Source organism: Sarcophilus harrisii, chromosome 4 (assembly GCF_902635505.1).
Source record: "Sarcophilus harrisii chromosome 4, mSarHar1.11, whole genome shotgun sequence".
NCBI lineage: Eukaryota > Metazoa > Chordata > Mammalia > Dasyuromorphia > Dasyuridae > Sarcophilus > Sarcophilus harrisii.
Genome location: NC_045429.1, coordinates 33,542,757 through 33,550,068, shown reverse-complemented (window position 1 = coordinate 33,550,068; position 7,312 = coordinate 33,542,757).

The window sequence follows — 7,312 nt, the reverse complement described above, 5'->3', positions numbered from 1 at the left end:
TTGACAGAGGCAATTCCCAGAGGGTGGCTTTGAAGATGGCCGAGTAGCTGACCTGGGTACCTGTATGTTTTAAGATCGATTAATTCAAAAATGAAATGGTCCGGATAGACACTCCGCTTGTTCTGTATCCGCCCATAATACACTTGGAGAGGAGGGGGGGAAGCACCCTCCTATCTTCTCCAAGAAAAGTACTATAATTGACAATTGACACACTGGCAAGCAGTGCAGCCTGGAGATTGTATAGAAAGGCAAGCAGTTATTTATTAGCATCATCATTATTACCGTTCGGGTTCTCTCTGGAGAAAGGGGGTACAGACAGGAAGGATAGGTAAGAGGTTATAAAAACCGGAAAAAAACCTCATTATCAGATATTTAGGAGGTTCTAATGGAAGGAGAATTTGGAGGTTGAGATACATGTTCCTCAATAGTGGTAAAGGAAGGATATTTTCAAGGCTAAAAAATCGGGTTGGACCGAAGGAAGGTTCTAGTTTATCACGTACTGAAAGGGAAGCAAAGGAGATTTTGACTTCAGGTCCAGGAAAATCCTTTTGGGAGGCAGGTGTTTAAGGGGACCTGAGTCTTTGAAGTGGTGACAGAAAGGAGGAAAATCCGTCTTCCGGCTCACCCCGTCTGTCTGCGGCCCTCTGCCTCTCTCAGCTGCACATCAGAAACCTAGGGTCTGCTCTCATTTTCCCTTAAGGCGCCCTGGAAGGAAAGGTGGGTATTTTCCCCCTAAAGTCTCATTATTCCATCCGGAAATTCATGCTAAGTCGGCAGGCAGGCAGGGGTATGGAAGGGGGGTAATCGGGGACTTTCTAGGGAGGGTTCCCGAAGACTCACTTTACTTCTTCATCCATACTCTTATTAAATTGAAGAAAATCTGCCACCGGGAGGGGAACGGTGAGGTTGCACAAGGTCATTGGTGGAATCTTAACCTTTTCTTTTTTTTTCCTTCCAAGGATCGATTCGGACTCTTGTTCTTCTGACATCATCCGTCAGCATTCCGAGGAGGTGTTTTTTACTCACAGTACACCCAAGTTCCAAATAGAGGCGGACCCCTTTTGTAGCGAGTTGGGGATTGAGGGAAGCGGAAGAATTCCATAAATTAAAAATCGGGGACTGATGGCACAGCACAAATCAATTATTCTCTATCCTTTATAAATAATTCATTTAAACTTGTTTTTGTTTTGTTCAGACGCCTGAAATGACTGAGCAGCGAACACCGCCCATGGCACAGCTTGTGTTGTGTGGTTAGAAAGGTTTTGACTTGTAATATTTCACAACATTGGCAGAGGAAACGGAAATTTGATCCCACGGATAAGGAAGTCTTTTAAAAAGAGAGAATGAGGGAGATTGGGGAAAAGGAAGGATTGGGGAGGGGGGGGGATATTTTTTATGAAGACTTTCAGTTCAATCTCATCCTGGTGGTGGTTTCACCTAGCAGAAGGTATAAGGCCTTAAGACAATATTTTTTTAAGGAAAAGGTTAAGAAAATAGAGCGAGCCTTTTAAAATCTATTTTAAAGAAACCCACCTTTTCTCGAGCAGCTAGAAGAGAGGGAAACACTAGCCTGATTTCTGTACTTAGTCTTCCTGGCCACCACAGGGCGATTTGACGATTGTGTGGGGAGGCGGCCGAAGAAGAAAAGAAGATCAGAGCATCAAATCATGGGGCAAAGCGGCTAATAAAGAAAAATTGAGAAAGTTTCCTTACTTTGGACTAACTTCTTTCAATCTCGCACTGTTTCCTCTTACTTTATCGTAGAGTGTCGTCTTTCATATATGCTATGATTTCCAATATAGTACATATGCATACTTATCGTCTGGTTTCTTTAAATATATATATATTTAAAAAGAGAAAAGAGCAAAACTCTCCAGATTTACACACTGTAGGCAAATTGAGGAAAATGAGGCGATTTTTCTTACTGGGCTGTATCTAGCCAGAGAATCACCTCACTTTAAATGTCTGAAATTTTCATCTCCTTCTTCCCGACAGTTTGTCACAAATTTGTCTTCTCTGAGACTTTCCCGAAAGCTTTGAATTCACAATATAGATAAGTTATTTCAACAATCTGGTTAAGAAAGAGGGACTTTTTTCCCCTTGGGAAGCTCTGAGGCTCTCGATATCCCGGAATACCTTCGAACCCATTCAGCCTTCCATCTCCTTACTTAAGAAATTTACTCTGGCACCTCCATCCTCTGCACCATTCTTTGTTTCTTCGATGCACCTCTGATTTTAACAAACACACTAGGTAACCTCCTTCATCTACAGCTGGGTTTGGGGATTTTGCTCATAGGCTTGAGCATCGTGCTTTTAAACGTGAATTGAACTGTGAAGGGTGCCCATCTGTCTCTATGATGGGGCTTGGAACTGGTGTTTATCCCTATACATATTTAATTCGAAGGTTTATCAGTGTGTAGTTGTTGACAAAGCTATGTATGGGAATCGGGTGCAACGTCTCCTGTCTCCGCTGGGCGGCGGCAAGGGTCACAGACAGGAGGCCGCGCTATTGTCTATTTTTTAAAGCAGTAAATGGTAAGGTGTACCAGTAATTTCTTGGCTGTCTTAGCCTTCTCTCGGAGGCTGATGGTAGGAATAAAATGGTGATGGTTCGGATAAGGCGATCGTCGCAGAACGGGATACCACCGGGAAGATCAAAGCGAAGTTTTAATTGTTCTAATCAGGAAATATATTCCCCATTACCAAAGGAAATGGCATCCTCCCGAAAGGGGAGAATTCACAGTTCTTTAAAGAAACAGAGAGAGAGACAGAGACAGAGACAGAGAGAAAGAGACAGACAGAGAGAGAGAGAGAGACAGAGAGAGAGACAGAGAGAGAGAGAGAGACGAGACAGAGAGAGAGAGAGAGAGAAAGAGAGAGAGAGAGAGAGAGAGAGAGAGAGAGAGAGAGAGAGAGAGAGAGAGAGAGAGAGAGAGCAGGCCAGAATGCTCATAGACTTCATCTTCAGGGAACACAGACAGAAACAGTTGTCTTTCTTCAGCTGACTTTCCCACTGTTTATTTCCAGCAGGTCCTAATTATGCTTCTGGGAATTGAGAATCTGGGAATATATCGTGGTGACATCATAATCTTTGGAAAGATTTTAAACGCTTCCATCCAAAAGCGAAGCGTCCAAGGCTTCCAGCCCACTTCCTGAAGCGCGCTTGGCTGTTGGCTTGCATGTTTGTCTGGCCTCAGAATGGAGTCATGTCTAACTCAAGGAGTCACACGCGCACTCCTAGAAGCTCATTTCTGGCAGTTGTATTTAGGTTGTGGTTAAGGCAGAAATTGGGGTATAAAGAATCTAGAGATACTCATCCAAAACTACAACCGGCCAACTTCCACCCTACCCCTGGTTTTAAAAGCGCTTCTGGGGGTATGAGGAGAGGGATTGACTTGGTTAACTCCAGAGTTAACCAAGCACGATTATTCTTTCGCCTGTCCCAGGCAAAGACTTGGATGTAGAACTGGGAGGGTGAGGATGGCGGGGAGGGGGTGGGAGGAGGAGCAAGGGGAGGGGAAGATGCCTTAAGTAGGAGAGAGAGCCAACCACTCCTCCCCACAGGCGCTTATCCCTAGCCTTTGGGATTAGGTCTAGCCTCTGGTGAATTTACAGCCACCTGGGTCCCACGCCCCCAGGGTCTTTCCCCCCAGCTTCTACAGAAGAGCCGAGATTTCTCAGCCAGTACAAGGAATCAGAGGTTTGTGAGGGTACTTCAAGGGATGAACTGGCCCAACCCCACCCCTTATATTGCAGCCCTCACCACCGCTCTTCACCATTCCAGTGTCAGTCTCTCTGACCTTGTCAGGACACCCACTTGACCGGCTATCACATCCTCGCTGATCCCTCCAAGTCTTCAAAGACCCAATCTCACACCCCCTGGGAGTATGCCCAGAATTCTGTTTCTCTGGGACAGGGAAAGTAGATCATTGAGAAAACCCTTCTCCGGGGAGGGGGTAGAGAAAGAGAAAGAGGGACAAAGAAGATGCTGTTGAGTTAGACGTTGCTTGTCTCACAGACAAGTTCGTGCCAGACACAAAAGACCCCAAGGAGCACTTAGAGAGAGCCGGTTCTCAGTACTTTCCACGTCCCGGCCTCTAGGAATGAATCGATTCATTTGGTCTATAACCTATGGGGTTGGGAGAAAAGGAGAGAAGAGAAACACAACCCTCAAAGCGATGAAGGAAGGTGCCAATCAGGGAAGGGGAAATTCATTTGCCATGTTAATTAACAGGCGGCTAATTAAACCAGCACTTTGAGCGCTAATCAATCGCCTTATTAAGTTAGAGCCCTCACTGGAACAAATTGAAAGCTACCAGTCCGGAGTTCCTGCTTTGGGAGCCAAGCATAGCATGGTCCCCAGTGAGAAGAGGTTGGCATCCGGTTTATTGCCTGGCACTGGGATTTAGGCTTCTCTGCCTCCTCTAACCGTTAAGTGGGCATTGCTGAGAAATAAGTCCTAAGCTACTTACTGGTTTATTCAGCTGCTACCTGGTCTGAAGGAGATTTCATGGTAACCAGGGGACTGCCAGACCACGGGGCTCAAGAATCAATTTGGGATGGGGGAGAGGGAAATGGAAAAGTTAGGACAGGGGAAAGTTAGGGCACATTTGGAAAGTGACAAATGCTTCAGTTGGGGATGTTAACTTGCTGCTTTACTGAAGTTACTGAGAAGCCTATTCCCTGAAGTCATATTAAAAGAAAAACACAGATAGAAAGGCCCCAGGATTATATGAAGGTTGTAAGGAAGATGAAGACTAGAGATGAAGATTCAGCTCATTGCTGGAGTGTGAGGAGTTGTATGCGGGCTGAGGTGGGATGGAGGTTTGAGGTCTAGTCTAGTAAACAGAAAATCTGGCTTCAAGTTCCAATCTAACCACTTATTAGTTCCACCCTGTGACCTTTAGCAAGTATTTTAATCTCTTAGTTTCTCCTTTCCTCATTTAGAAAATGGATATGATAATGGTTGTTTGAACTGGGGAAAGATTATATGCATGTTAGCTATTTATTATCTTCTGGACAAGTTCTGGGTACATATTCCCTTCTAATCCACTGGAAGACTGGCTGTATCCCCAAATTTCATGGAAGAAGAAGGGTAGTTGGATAGCATCATCTGATTTGTGGCATATGAAGGTGACCAGGAAACAATATATGGACTTAGTCATCTTTCTTCATTCTTATTCATCCTTTGCTAATTTCACAATTTTAATTCATTTTAATCATTCAGGCTCTGGCCTCTTGGGATCTCTATGCTATAGACCTAGTGACTAAGAGATTCCTCTTTAGAGTATTAAACAAAGTCTGTTGCCTTTCAGCCCAATTAGCCAAGGAGTGATGGAGGCTGCCTCTCTTGGACACCAAGGGTTTCAGCTTAGTACACAGAAAAATGGCAGGTGGGAATAGACCAAAGGGTGGCCATTTCCTAGACTGCCACAGGTGAATGTACAGCCCGAGTCCTTATCCTCTGACTTTGTCCTTCTACACAATGGGCTGACCCACATAATGGACCTTCCCTCCCTTCAAAACTCCAAGAGAGAACTAAGATTTCTCGTTTCTATTTTTAGAAGCATTTGATTTTCTTAATTGTTAAAAGTCAGCATTCCACCACATTCCTAAGGGAGAAACATTTGGCAATAAGAGGGGACTGTGAATTTAAATGCTAATTAAACTGATCCTTTTGCAACTTCAGCTGCCTGCCTACCTGCTTTACACTTTTTGCTCGAGCTACAATGTGTGTGTGTGTGTGTGTGTGTGTGTGTGTGTGTGTGTAGGATGGTGTAGTATGATAAGTATTGTATACACAGTCAATGGTGAATAATAGAATAAGCCCTGAAGAATACTGTAGGTCTTAGCATTTATGGTCTTTCAGAAAAAGGAGATTATGGAGTGGTCAGGGGCATTAGCATGCATCGGAAATGGATGTTGTGTGTCTGAAGTTATTGTAAAGTGCCTTTCCTACGAATTTACATGCATGTAATCACATGACAAATGGACTTGTATTTAATTTGTTTCTGACTGCCTTCCTGTATGTCTGTCTGTAGATTTGCATGTGTGTGTACCTATGCCTCTTAGGGGGAGTCTATCTCTGCCCTCTGCCAATATTAGCCCATAAGCAAAGACAGCATTAGTGTCTCCCAAATGGTGTATAACGTGCTTGCACTAGCATTTGTCTCTGGGAAAAGTTGTGTGCCGCCTGAAGGGAGGGTTAACAAGAGCTCTGGGCAGGTGAGATTCAGTCCCCGGAACAGCCCGTTCTTTCCCTTGCCCTCCCTTTTCTCCCTTTCCTCGGTTTCTCGGTCAAAGGCAGGCCTTTGGTTGAGATCGATAAGACCCTCTGCTGAGAATCTGGGCTCCGCCAGCCTTCCTTCGAACCCCGCAGCTTGCTCTGGCTGCGCAAGTCTGAAGCTCCTTCGAAGCTTTCAACTTAGCAGATTGTGTGTGTGTGTGTGTGTGTGTGTGTGTGTGTGTGTGTAAGTGTATTTGTTTAAGCGGTTTGGTTTTTCTGAAGGTGGAGTCGAGTTGTGAAGGGATTTTGGAATACAGTTAAATAGCAGGTTTCCGGGCCAAATCTAGTCTTACAATTTAGCACTTATGCCCCCTTCCGAATGGAGAGAAAGTAAAATAGATCGTCCCCACATAATGGCATATCTGCCTCATGTGCGTAGATCAGCAGTATGGGTCACTGCTGAAAGCGTCCGTGAGCAATCTACAGCCAGGCTCTTGGACAAGGCCCCGGTCACAGTCATCTCTCCGCTAGGTTCTGGCCGACGGGCCTTATTGCTCTTACAGGCCCTTTCCCTACACTCCTGGAGCTGAGATCATACACAGCTGAGGCCGTAGTGAATCCGTCCCACGCATGTGTGTGATGTGTTTGTATGTTGGGGGGCGGGGGAGCAGAAGGGGATGGGAAGAGGAGTTGGGAAGGAGGGGGCCCAGCCCAGCAGAATCTAACAATCTGAACATCCCTTTATTAAAAGCTGCTGCGTGACATTTACATGGAGCCAACAGACTCTGCCACTAATCCAGAGGAAAATATATGGTGCCGCAGAGTCACTGCGAGGGCTGGGGACCCTTCTGCGGAGCGGACAGTCGGAACAAAAACGACCAAAGGGCCCGGGCCCTTTGGATTGAGGAAGTGATAGTGAGACCAGGGCCGGGGTCACGGGCAGGGACAAACTCACACTTTCCTTCGGGGAGACCGAGATCCTGGTCTCCCCGGACCTGCACCGGGTTACTCTGGGGAGCATCAGACGTAGGCTAGGCGGCCAGAGCTTAAAAGCGGTTCAACCAATCGGGGCTCTGCCACGAGCTC